At 34.9% G+C, this 13,608-nt stretch overlaps 1 protein-coding gene and 1 long non-coding RNA gene across 12 annotated transcripts in view; one reads left to right on the top strand and one right to left on the bottom strand.

Annotated features, from left to right (window-relative positions):
- The window catches only part of LOC103101044 (uncharacterized), a 64,383-nt gene extending 58,750 nt beyond the window's left edge, over positions 1 to 5,633 (bottom strand). The window contains exon 1 of the long non-coding RNA XR_008915086.1: positions 5,475 to 5,633. This is a non-coding gene — a long non-coding RNA (uncharacterized LOC103101044). The remainder of the gene's footprint in view (positions 1 to 5,474) is intronic.
- Positions 1 to 13,608, top strand: part of PPP2R5C (protein phosphatase 2 regulatory subunit B'gamma) — a 219,947-nt gene that overhangs the window by 127,171 nt on the left and 79,168 nt on the right. The window contains exon 1 of one of the 11 annotated variants that reach the window (XM_007473574.3): positions 5,616 to 5,770. The exons of the other annotated variants lie outside the window; for them this stretch is intronic. The gene's annotated coding sequence lies outside the window, so the exon portion shown is untranslated. Of the gene's footprint in view, positions 1 to 5,615; positions 5,771 to 13,608 lie in introns of those variants that run through there. 11 annotated transcript variants of the gene reach the window in all.

Here is a 13,608-nt window from a genome sequence, read left to right as displayed (position 1 = left end):
ATACTCAGAGCAACCCTGGTATTATTATCCACATTTTACAGATGGGTCCCCATAGCAGACAAGTTAAGTAACTTGCCCAGCATCAAATTTTAACTCAGGTCTTCTTGATTCCAGATCCAGTGCAGTATCCACTGTGCCACCTTGCTTCCAGTGATTGCCCAAAAGTCATTGCCTGCAATTATCACCTTCTTTCTCCCACTTCTTTCCTCCTAGCCTTACTATAGTTAACAGTCAGGACTTTTAGAACCAATCCTGATGGCAAGTGCCGGGAAGGGGGGGGGGGGCCGGGGGAGAGATCCACTGACCCCTATAATCTGCACTACCATTTGACCCGCTGGGCTTTACCTTGTGATCCAACATGGAGTCCTAAGGACCATCAAACCCTTCCATTCACTCTATGTATGTTGTCTCCCACAATTGGAATGTGAGTTCCTTGTTAGCAAAGCCTGTCTCACTTTTCTATTTATATTCTATTTATAGCACTCAGGACACTGCTTAGCACTGAATAAGTAACTTGTACATTCCAGGTGCCTATTGCATGCCAGGCCTTTTTTTTTTGGGGGGGGGGTTGCAAATAGGAGGTAATAAAAATGAAATAAGGGTTCATACCCTCAAATTTAACTCAAAATATCTGAGAGAGATAAAAAGGATATAATGATGAGAACAAAATATAAAAGTTTGGTTTTTTTAATGTTAAATAATTGATTTAACTAGAACTCTTCAAAGTGTTCAAATGATTTATTAGTGAAACAGAATGAAAGTGCATGGTTAGAGGCAGTTATCAGATGAAGAAATTAAAATTGTCTAGTCATGAAAAAATACTCCAAATAACTATTGATTAGAGAATGCAAATTAAAACATCTCAGATACCACCTCACCCTTATCAGATTGGCTTATATGATCAAAAAAAAAAAAGATAAATGTTGGAGGGGATATGGGGGAAATTGGGACCTAACACACTGTTGGTGGTACTGTGAACTGATACTCATTCTGGAGAGCAATATGGAATTGTGTTTAGAAGCCATAAAACTGTATACCTTTGGACCCAGCAGTACCAAACCACTGGGTCTATATATTCCAAAGAGATCAGGGCAGGGAAAAGGACCTACTTATACCAAAAATGTTTGTTGTGGCAAATGATCAGGAATTGAGGCTGTATCCATCAAAGAAAGGCTGAACAAGTTGTGGTATATGGTTGTAATGGAATACCATTTGGCCATAAGAAATGACCAACAGAAGTTCAGAAAAACCTGGCAAGATTTATATTAACTGATGCAGAGTGATATGAGCAGAACCTGGAGAACAGAGTATTCCATAACAGAAATATTATACAATGATCATCTATGAAGGACTAAATTATTATCAGCACAACAAGGTTCCGAGATAATCCCAATGTATTTATGATAAAAAATGCTATCTACAGCCAAAGAAGGAACTGTTGGAGTCTGATAAATCAAAGCATACCATCTTTCACTTTATTTCTTTCATGAGTTTTTATCGTATGTGTGATATGTCTTCTATCACAGAATGTGGATTTTGAAAATATATATTGCATAAAAGCACTGAAATAACCTAATTTAAACTATTTACCACCCAGGGAGGGAGAGGAAGGAGGGAAGGAGAGAATCTGAGTTGGACAGTTAGAAAACAATTATCAAAAATTGTTTCTATGTGTAATTGGAAAAAAAAATTTAAGTTAATTTGTTTTTAAGTGCATGGTTAGTTCCTGGCAGTGATTGGCTATTTGAAACTTTGGCATAGAACTCTTTCAGATAAGATGGGTACAAGGATTTTTATGACTTTGAGCCACTTTTTAAATAGTTACTTAAGAGGAATCCTGTCAATTAAGATCATACATTTATATAAACTTGATTGGCAGGTTATCTGAAATTTTTATTACCTCAAAATTGAGCTCAGATAAAAGCAAAACATTTTAGATTTGAAAAGCTTGGAATTTTATTTTGGAATTCTATAAAAGTCTGATGTTTTAGAATTGGCAGGGAAGGAACCTCAGAGGTCATCTAGTCTAACCCTCCTGTTTCACTGAGGGGGAAAAGTAGCAGGCCTACATTGTCTGACTCCAAATTTTAGCATACTTCCTATAGTATGGTAATTTCTGAATCTCTAGAATAATCTCTAGAATATTATCCTCACACTTTGGATAAATGAGAGACCAGTTTGTTGGGAACTTTTTATGAGTACAATGGAATTTTTAATGTTCTCTTGAAATTTGAACTTAATTGCCTTAAGAAGTGATGGGAACTACCCAGAGGTGTTAAAAAGTCTTTGTGTACATTACAGCATACTAAGGAAGGGTGGGGCCTGCTCTAATTATCAGCTGGCCTTTCTGTGACTAGTAGATTCCTGAGCAAGAAGTATATATTTTTGTCAATGCAGAGGGAACTGCTTTTTATTTTTTTTCTTGAAAGCTTAAGTCCTTAGTTTTTCCTATAAAGAAAGTTGGGTGTGCTTATTGGGGAACATGGGGTGGAATCTGAAATAGAAATGGGTAATCTGTGTGACACTATTTCTTGTTGCTGCAGTGACTGATGTACTCTGACATAACTAGAGAACTGCTGCTGGTATGGGGACACACCTGATGGTATTTAGTTACAATGAAATCAACAAGAAATAGTGTCACACATTACCCATTTCTATTTCAAATCAAGATATGTGATTTTCATTGATGTAGAAAACCCCTAATAAACCTCCTTACTAATTCAGCTCAGCAACTTTTCTGTGTAGTCTTAGAATTGCCTTGGCTGCTGAAAGGTTAAGCAGCTTGCCCAGAATCATAGAACCTGTATGTGTTAAAAGTATGAATTAAACGCAGGTCTTTTTGATTCAGAAGACAATTCTCTATCCACTTTGCAATGCTATCACATGTATGTATACCAAATTTTATTGGCAAGGAACTCAGGCATAAAGTAGTTATATAATAACCAAGATGTCCATTGTGATAGAGATTGGCTAGAAACTACTACAGTGTTCCTTCTACTTGGAATTCCTTCAATGAAAAATATATGTGCCATAAAGAAGAGTTTGTAGAAGAAACTAGCCTGTACTTGCATTTCTCTTATCTTTGTCAGAGCCCACTGTGCCTCCTGGGTTGTACTCCACCCCACTCCACCCCTGGAAGGTTTACCCAACACTCTTGAATGAAGTAAAGAACTGGACTTCAACCATTATTTTCTATATAAAGAGTGTAGGAAAAGAAAGAAAAAAGGCCTACAGAATAAAAAAAAGACCAGCTGATATTCCTTTTGCTTTATGCAAATAAAAAATTAGAAAAAAAAATGGCTGCCACTCTATGATTAGAGTTCACTTCCTATGCCAATAGACTGAAAATTGATCCTGAAATAAAACCAAAAGGAAAATGAATTTGCCACCAAGTTTACACATCTCATCAGCAGCCAGTAGTTCTTCCTTCTATCTGAGTTATGTCCTTGGGCAATAATTATAAGCAGATCTTTTTGGAAAAGAGACCTACTTGTCACTTACTACCTACATTCTTTCATCTTTCCTTAGCCTTAATTTCCTCATCTCTAAAATTACGGGTTGGACAAAATGATCCAAGGAAACTTTGAGTTCTAAATCCTATGATCTAAGACACCAAAGTTGAAAAGTCAGTGTTATTTGTATTTTTGAACATGTACTGGAAATTTTTCTTGGGTTTTTAGTTTATAATAAATGAGTTCAGTAGGTAACATGTTTTATTTTCCTAGAAAAGTCTTAAGAACTACCCTTAGAAACATTAGAAGAAAAACTGTTTTGCATTTAAAATATGAACATCTAGACTTGTGTACTTTTAAAAATGTTTTACTTATTTCTTTCATCTTAAGACAATTATTTTATCAGTGTTAGGCACAGTGAATATAGAGTCTAAAAAAGGCACAAAATCTCATTTGGGTGGGAAATTATCCGTTTAGAAACAGACCATTTGTAGGTAAGAAGTTAGAATGGTAGGATTAACCATTCAAGAAACCATCAATATCAAATAATGGAGAGTCCCTAGCCCTTAATTACATATTTTTTTCTTTGGTTTGGCTAACCAGTGGTGTCAGACTCAATAGAAATGGATCCCTGGGGACCACATATTGACTCAGAAAACCACTAATTAACATTATCTGTATTGTGTTATGCTTTCATTTGTTTTGTTAAACATTTCGGTTTAAACATTGTTTGACATCTCTGCATTAGACCATAATATTTCATAAATTTTCCTCTAGCTTTCTAATTTCTAGTAAAGATGAATAAAATATTGCTACAATAAGGCAGTTCTCAAAGGGAGAAATAAAAGCTATTAATATTCATACAAACAAAATGCAAATTTAAAAGACTTGAGATTCTATCACACAGTTACCAAATTGGCAAAATAATTTGGAAATTTGGCCTAAAAATCACTTAACTATACATATCCTTTGATACAGTGATGCCACTGCTAGGCCTATACTCCCCAAGAGATTTTAAGCTAAAAAAAGACCTATATGTACAAAAATATGTATATAGCTCTTCTAGTAGCAGAGAATCAGAAGTAAGGGGCAGCTTCATTGCTTAATGGATAGAGAGCCAGGCCTAGAGATGGGAAGTTCTAGATTTTAATGTGGCCCTAGACATTTCCTAGCTGTATGACACTGGGCAAGTTACTTAACCTCCCATTGTCTACCCTTGGAACTGATACTTAGTACCAAGATAAAAGGTAAGAGTTTAAAAAAAAAAAAGAACTAGAATTAAAGAGGTTGCCCATCAGTTGAGAAATAGCTGGACAAATTATGGCAGGTGTATTAATAATAATAGGATATTGTTACACCATAAGAAATGATGAAAGAGAGAGAGTCAGAGAAACTTTGGAAGACTTGTATAAACTACTGCTGGGGTGGAAATAAGAAAACAGTTTAAACAGCAGCAACATTGTAAAGAAAAACAATTCTTAAAGACTGTAATCAATACAATGACCAACCTTGACTCCAGAGAGATATATGTTTTTAGATATGGCTAATATGTGAATTTGTTTTGTCTTTACTTATTTGTTACTAGAATTGTGTAGAATGGTAAAAGGGAAGGTGGAGGAAGAGAATAAACCTTTATAAAGTAACTTCTCAGTGCTTTACAAACATTATCTCATTTGATCCTCATAACAACTATGTGTAGTAGGTGGTAGTATCATCTTACAGTTAAGGAAACTGAAGTACAGAGGTTAGGTGACTTGCCTGGGATTTGAAGTGGCTATAGTGGCTAGTGAAGTAGAGCAACCTGGACTAGATTAGTCACCATGAAAGCGAATGGGTGTTAAAAGATGTGATAAGCCATGGCAGTTTATTAGATTTGGGGAGTAGGTTGCAGGGATAAAGGGTGCTGATAGTGGCACCCTCAACAGAAAGAGGAAATTTTGGAGGAGAGATGGATTTATGGGGAAATACAGGATTTCTGTAATATAGGGTTAGGGTTATTTATGCATGCTATAATTGAAATACCTGTGAGACAGTAGTTGATCGTTTCATACTAGAGCTTAGGAGAGAGATTAAGGCTGGATATTTAGATTTAGGGATCATCAACACTGATATCATTGAAACCATGGGAACTGATGATATCACAAAGAAAGATTCTAGAGGGCAGAGAGCCCAAGACAGAGCCTTAGGGGATTCCCCCAGGTAGAAGGCAAGACGAGTATAATGGTCCAGCTAAGGAGACCAAGAAGCACTTGGCAGACAGGAAGGGAACCAAGAGAAAGCTCTGGCATGAATTTCGGGAGAATATCCATCCTAGAGAGGTCAGCAGTGTCAACAAGCTACAGAACAATTAGGGAGAATGAGCTCTAAGGAAAAATAAGAAGTCACTGCTTTCCCAGGCCATCAACTCCTGCACTGGCAAATCCTTGATCCTATTGTTAATAGGTTCATCTTCATTTTGGGTTCTTACCTGACCGTTTTGTCTTTTTCCCTATTGGCCCTTTACTGCTCTCCACAGATTTTGGCCAAACCTTTTTTTCCAGTCTACAAAGCCTTTTAACAGAGGACATCATCTAGTCCCTCACTAAACCATTATGTGATGCAAAGAACTTTTAGCAATTATCCTCAATTCTTGCCTGCTTGAGGTGTACTTTCTTCCTCCATCTTTGAGGATCCCCATCCTTCCTCATTCCTACTCTCTGACCTTTGCCCCCAAATTTTCTTGTGGCTCCTTTGCCTCTATCTCTCATAAGATATAAATTAATGTCAACAACTCCAAATATTATATTTTATAAGATTCATTAGTAATCACGTGAAGTAGAAGAAATAAAAAATAGAAGTACAAAGCTTAAGTATGACCACGTGAGTAAACTTTCCTGCCAAGCTCTTCCCCCAACCTCCACTGCTGCATACTGGGAAGAAGGGGGGGCGGGGAGGGCAGGCAGGGTCAGACCAAAACTTTATCTTCCATAGGTAGGTACAGACGCAGTGTTCTGCACTCAGCGTAAGCACATAAATGGGATGCTGGGTAAGAGAGTCCTGGGGAGCAAATTCTATCCACACACTCTGTATATCTTTCCTTGATAGATTACCTGATATAAGCAGATGAGCAGCTACTGCAAATATTACTAATCTCTGCTGGTTAAAGAACACCAGCATGCCTCTAGAACATGCATGTGGAGGTACAGCCTGTTGGATAGGATAGGCTTTGCTATTAAGATGCTAAGAAACATTTTCCAGAAGATCAGACCACCTACCTCCTGTTGTTTTTTTTTTTTAATTGGAAAATCATGCCTGAATGGGGATGAAGCAAACACTAAAAGCTATTTTGAAGCTCAGGTCCAGTTAATAGTAAAGAAATATTTATTATAGGTATGATAACACAGAACTATAGACCCAATCATTTGTGAAATAGTAATAAGAAAATATTTGGAGACTGATAGATTTTAGCCACCAATTCAGTGTTCTTGTCACCAGATTAGTTTTTCCTAAAGTAGCTTTTAAAGACTGAGCTTAAATCCTGCCATTATAAAATGTAAAGGAAAATGTAAATTTGCCTATGTAGGTCAGATGCAGATTCTGGTTAAGGTTGAATGTGAAAATCACTCCCTCTTTTGCTAGTGTCTACTTGGCTCCATATGTTTCTAGAAAAGTAGAGTTCATTTTTTTCTGGGTTTGCCAACATATACTTTATTTCAGGGTTCACATTAATGGAACATTAAGATGATTTCATTCCAATATGGCACTTAAATAAAATTATGCCATTAATCATAAATATAAATTATTCTCATTCATATTGTTTAGAATGAACATTAATTTGGATTTATGAGTTTTATTTATTGCATGTGAAATGTGGCTAGGCCTGGAGTCAGAAAAACCCAAGTTCGAATTTGGCCTCAGATGCTTAGTAGCTTTGTGATTTGGGGAAAATCACTTAGCCTCTGTTTACCTCCATTTCCTCCATTATTTTGGAGGGTTGTTGTGAAGATCAAGTGAGATAGTATTTGTAAAGCACCTAAAACAGTGCCTGATATGTAGGTTCTATAAAAATGCTTATTCCTTCCCCCCATCTTCTCTCTGTTCTTGTATTATTAAACTTGTATTATTAAAATTTTTGCTTGAAATAATAAGATATTAGTTTTATAGGTCCAGAGATCATAATTATACTTCACATTTATGTAGTAGTTTATAGTTTATTAAGAGTTCTTATAGTAGTACCATTTTGCAGATTAAAAACCTAAAACCCAGAGCAGATGAGTGATTTCTCTATAGTCACATAGTGGTAAAAGCCAGGTTTTCTGATCCCAAGTCCAGTGTTCTTTCTACTACACCAAACACCTATGTTACTAAATTAAGTCATCTCTTTCGGTAGATAATCTAGTCCAATCCTCATTTTCTCAGGCCCAGAGAATTCAAATGAATTGACTGTGTTCACACAGTCAGTAAGTAAATGAATGTCAGGTCTGGAAATTGGTAATTGTTAAAATCAGTGCTGCCAATTTTTAATGTTCATCTGCTTGTATCAGGTGAATTCTATGCACAGAATGCATTCATTGTCAACAGCAAAAAAATTCATATCCATCTTGAGCTAAGTGGTCTTTGTGCTTTTGGCATCTTGGCCTGAGTTGGAGTTCCAACTCTAATACTTTGTAGCTACATGTCTGTTGTCCAATTACCTATTTTCCAGCTGGGTCTTCTGATTCCTAATCCAGTCTTCTTTTCAATGTCCCTTGTAGGAATTTGGTGAACAATAACTTTGAGCAAATAAATATTCATTTAGGTCAACCATTAGAAAAATGTACTAATTTTTAAAACATCTTTAACAGGAGGTAATAGCCAAAGTACCTTTTGTTTAATTAAACCTGAGTTGAACTGGAAATATATATATATATATATATATATATATATATATATATATATATATATATATATATACTATCTGGTAAAACTCCTGATGTCTTTTAGTTATTTTCAGGGGTGTAGTAGTTAATATTGTTTGTGTATAGTGACTCTCTGCATATGTATGTAGATATAGATATTTACTTCTTTTCTGCTTATTGGTAGCCCTAAGATTTAGTTGTATTAGAATAACTATAATTTCCCAAGGTCTGAACATTTTTGGAGTAGAATATCATAGCTCTGAATATAAAAAATAAGTAAAAAATAGAAGTAGTTGAGACTAACATGTTCTGGGCAAACAGTTTTAGATTTAATCTATTTCTAGCATGAAGTTTTAATTTTATCTTTTGTCAAAGTCACTTTTCATGGGCAGCAGTCATTTTGAACTGCTTTCTAATTAAAGAACTATGTTGTGAGTGACCTCTTAGCGATAAGTGAGTTTTTTTCCCCATATGGTGTCATGCTTATCTGATACCTTCCATTCAATAAGACTATTGAATAATCTGTTCTAGAACAAGCAGGTCCTTTTTAAGCTTTAAATTCTATCATGCTATGATCTCAACAGTCTGCTTAAAATTTAAATTTAAATAAGCTACTGTTACTAAGGGAATATAATTTTAAAAAAGAAATCTACTAAATGTTTATTTTTTATAGTATTCAGTTTCCAAGTAATAATTGTATGTTTTGAGTCACCTCCGATGTAGTAGTTTATTACTTTATGAGTCAGGCAGCTAGGAATGTCAGATACTAGACTAGAATACATCCAAGAGTATCAAGTTCTTGGATTAGTTTATTGGACTTTTTATTTGGTACACATACTTATATAATCAGTAGTGTGAAGCTACCCATTGGTAAGATGCTGGTATTTTATAGAGTATTATAGTGTAGGAAACAACATTAATGAAGGAGGTAGAAATATTTACAAACTGTTTCATTTTGTCCCATTTTTTCTGTTTTGTTCCTTGAGGATTTAATTATAAAGTGAAGGGGGGAAAAAACTTTAAATGTCAAAAAAATTTTTTTTAATTTAGCCTTCTTGGACAGAAATCTTTCTGAAATATATACTTCTTTGATTCCTTGAATAAGTCACACAGAATATATTTTAACATCTTTTTGGTGACTCAGGTTCATCTCTGAACATCTGTTACTATATTATAAGAATTCAGAAAGAATAATGTGTTTCTAACTGGGATTGGTAGTGAAGGTATACATAGAGGTCATCTTGAGTGAGCTTTGATGTGTGTGTGTATGTGTGCACGTGCGCACACACACACACACACACATATATATATTATATAATTTTATATATATAAAATTTGGAAAACAAGAAAAAACAATGAAAGAATATTTCACATAGCCAGGAGGGGGTAGCAGAAAATGGTATGAACAAAGAGAAGTAGAAAAATATGTGTTACCAGGACAGTGACTTACCTTTACAATTGAGGTAGAGAATTTGCATTAAGGAAGTAAGTAGAAATAAAAGTTGAAATTTAAATTGCTGCTGGTTGCAAAAGGAAGGTCATTCTTTAAATTCTAGACCAGGGAATTTCAACTTTGTCCAATAGGCTATGGGTATTACTGTTAAAAGTTCTGAGGAAGCAGTCATTTATTTCATTTTCTTTAAAGTAGCCAGTCATAATTCCTTCCCACTAAAAAGTTAGGCAAAACCACTTAAATGCCCAGATACTCCTTTTAAACTTTCTTTTTAGCATTGATATATTTTCACATTCATTTTTGTCCTGTAATTGTATGTACACATCTTTCCTCCTCCTCCTATAAATTGAAAGTTCCTTGAGAATGATGACCAAGTCTTAATGAATCTTTATACTGGTAACTAAAAAGGGATTCAGCCTTCTACATCGTATGTGCTTAAAAAAAGTTTCTTCAACCAAATTGCATCGCCATTTCCCCAGTGTTTGCACTAGAGGATCTATGACTTTAATGAGGTATTGCTATTATCCTACCCCACCCTTAATATAGATCACAACCTTTGAGTGAATTAATAACCAATCATTGAGTTGCTGTGACTTTTTAAAAAAATTGTTACCTGGTGGCCAAATTTCTAATGATGAGCCATTCCAAATATAACTAAGTCATCCCTTAGATGACAAACACAGTCTGTTGCTGGGCTCAAAGCCTTTGAGAACTCAGAGTGTTCTGATGAAACATTAGAGGTTATTAGTACTCAAAAGTAGCTAACAGTTCTTATAGCACTTTAAGAATTGAAAAATACTTTGTTTATATTGTCTCTTTTTATAAACCAACCAGAAATTCGTAGGTCACTTTTCTGTAAGCCCCTTTCCCTCCTTTATGAAAAATAGAGAAGTTCTAAAGTACCTTTAGATAGATTTCTTCAGGGTCAGGAAACTGGAACTCGCATAAAGCAGAATGGGTATGTTCTAATCTTAACTATCTTGGACTTCAGCTCCTTATTTACTCTGTTTTAACCTTTCCAGCCTGAAGGTCAATCTCTTAGACAGTGAGATAAATAGGAAACAAGTGGTTTTGGTAGTCTTTATCTATCATTATCATCTACCTGTAAACATTAGACCTATCCCTGTTCTTCTGCCTCCAAATTTATGATTAAAAGTTTTTGTCCTTATCTTCTATAAGCATGAGCTCATTTAGCAGCTTGCCACTATTGTATTTATCCTTAATTAGATCCTTTTCACTTTTTGTATAATGATCTGTATTCAGTAGATACTTGGTAAATGTTTGAGTTTTTTTAATGAGTTATGTGTTTTCTTTTAAGCTCTTCAATTTGAGGAGGCAGTTAGTTGGCTCAGTGGATTGAGAGCCAGGCCTAGAAACAGGAGGTCCTAGGTTCAAATGTGGCCTCAGACAATTCCTAGATATGTGGCTCTGGGCAAGTCACTTAACCCCCATTGCCTAGCCCTTTCCACTCATCTGTCTTGGAATCAAAAATATAGTATTGATTATAAGACAAAAGGCATGGGTTTAAAAAATAAATTAAACTCTAAATTCATATGAGACCTCAGTACAAAGTTTCTTTAGATCTTTCACATTTTTCTTCCTCATCTAGATCACTCACTCCTGTGATCAGACTTTTGTTTTTTAGAGCTGTTCATCCTATTCAGTAGTGTTCCACTTTTTTTGTCTTTAATTATAAAATCATATCTTCCATTCTGTCATTTGTACAGACTTTTAAAATAGGATTTCCTAAATTCCAGCAAGATTTCTCCAGTTACGTCAGCATTTTCTTCCTTGTCTTTTATAAATTCTAAGGTGGCATGGACACTATCTCCCAAGGTCCATTTATTTCTTCTGGTGAAGAGGAAGGAATACTAGATGTATAGAAGTAGAAAACCTGGTTTCAAATTTGATTTCCTCTTTTAATAACTATTGTGCCCTTGGACAATTTACTATCCTTTCACAGCCTCATTTTCTCCAACTGTAAAATGGAAATAATACCTGTTTGTTGGCACACCTATGTCATAAGGTTACTATGATACTCAAATAAGGAAATAAGCTAAAGCACTTTTACAGATGTGTAATTGATCCTCTTTTTTTTTGTTTAATATCCTTATCATTTGCCAATGATTCCCCTAACATCATTACCACCACCACCACCAATAGAACCCTTCCTTGTAATAAATAAGTATAATCATCACACTGGCCATGTCTAAAAATGGGGTGGGGACATGCTGTACCAACATAACTATAAAGTTATCATTAATCACCACACTGATTGAAGTTGGGAAGTTTTTTGTTTTCTTTATTGTAGTCATTGATTAAGTTTTTTTTCCATATTCTTTTTACCAATTTATGCCAGTCTTTACAACTTTTCTAAATTCTCTATAGCCCTCATTTGTTATGGCATAATAATATTTCATTACTCTTGACCAGGTTTATTCACATAAAACATTTTGTAATCCATAAAGTGCTATATAAATATCAACCATAAAAAGTTTTGCTAATTATAAAATATTGTTCAAATATGGACACTTTAAAATCATTACTATTTTTTTATTCACCACCCATTTCTTCCTATTGGTCCAAATTAAATCCAGTCATCATTAACTCAATCTGTGCAATAGGGAAGATTTGTTGAAAACACAAGGACTTTTTAGAATAGGAGAAATAAAATTGCATTCTTTAATTATTTGAATTTGACTGTCATATTGAAGAAATATTAGACTTTGCTTGACCTCAGAGAGGAAGACTAGGATTAATGGAGCAAAAGTTATAAAGAAGCTGATTTCTTCTCAGTGTATATTAAATCTTCTAATTATAAATGTAATGAACTGCCTCAATAGTTAATGAGTTTTTTGCTTCAGTACATCTTTCAAGAGGGATGGATCACACCATATGTTAAGAATGTTATAGGAAGGGATTCATGCTTCACATACTTTATGTACAGGTTAGAGCAGTTGATTTCCTATTTTAGGTTTGTTTTCTTCCAGTCTTTGTGATTCTGTGAAATTGAGTGATATATTCAAGGAAAAGCAAATAGTCCTCCATTTGGCTGGAATGTGAAATATAGTAAGGAGTATTGTGTAAGAGCAGACCATTGTCAGAGAAGCAACTTGTGCTTTTACTTAGTGGAAGCAGCTAAGGGTTAAAGGGGTTGTTAAGCAGTAGAGTAATATGATCCTATTTGCTGCAGAACACATTGCCACAGAACATATCCTCCTCCATGGCATCTATAATCCATTATACAATTTAATGCCTGAATATATATGGTTTTAATTCTTTGTTTTGGGCATGTTGTCTGATCTGCCCCAAATAGATTAAAAGCGATTTGATATCAAGATCCATGCTTTGGTATCCCCCAAATCACTTACATAATAAGCAATCAGGATTTGATTTCATATCAGGATTTCATATATTTGGTTGTTAAAACTGTAACTCATTCAGCAATGGAATAGAATGAAACTAGGAGTCTAAGGATTGAGATTCAGCATCCCTGGAACCATGGAAATCTTGGTTATTTCTTAATAACCCTTCCCAACTTGCTTCCATTCACCAAGTCTCCCTTAAAACAAAGATTAAACCATTTCTGTTAGGAGCCAGAGGACATGAGTTCAAATTTGGGCTCTACCAGTATGGCTTACCTAAGGGAAAGTCACTTCCCCTCTGTGGGCCTCAATTCCCTCAACTATAGAATGAGATCTAAATCTATGATCTTTGTTTCTTTTGCCTTCCAAAATGAAAATGTCAACAAGACAAGTTAGGCATTTACAACTTGAGGAAATGATATATTAAGGCACTAAGTGGTGACTTTTACTTAGAAACTAAA

Source organism: Monodelphis domestica, chromosome 1 (assembly GCF_027887165.1).
Source record: "Monodelphis domestica isolate mMonDom1 chromosome 1, mMonDom1.pri, whole genome shotgun sequence".
In the NCBI taxonomy this organism is placed as follows: Eukaryota; Metazoa; Chordata; class Mammalia; order Didelphimorphia; family Didelphidae; genus Monodelphis; species Monodelphis domestica.
This window is presented reverse-complemented; position numbering and strand designations above follow the sequence as displayed.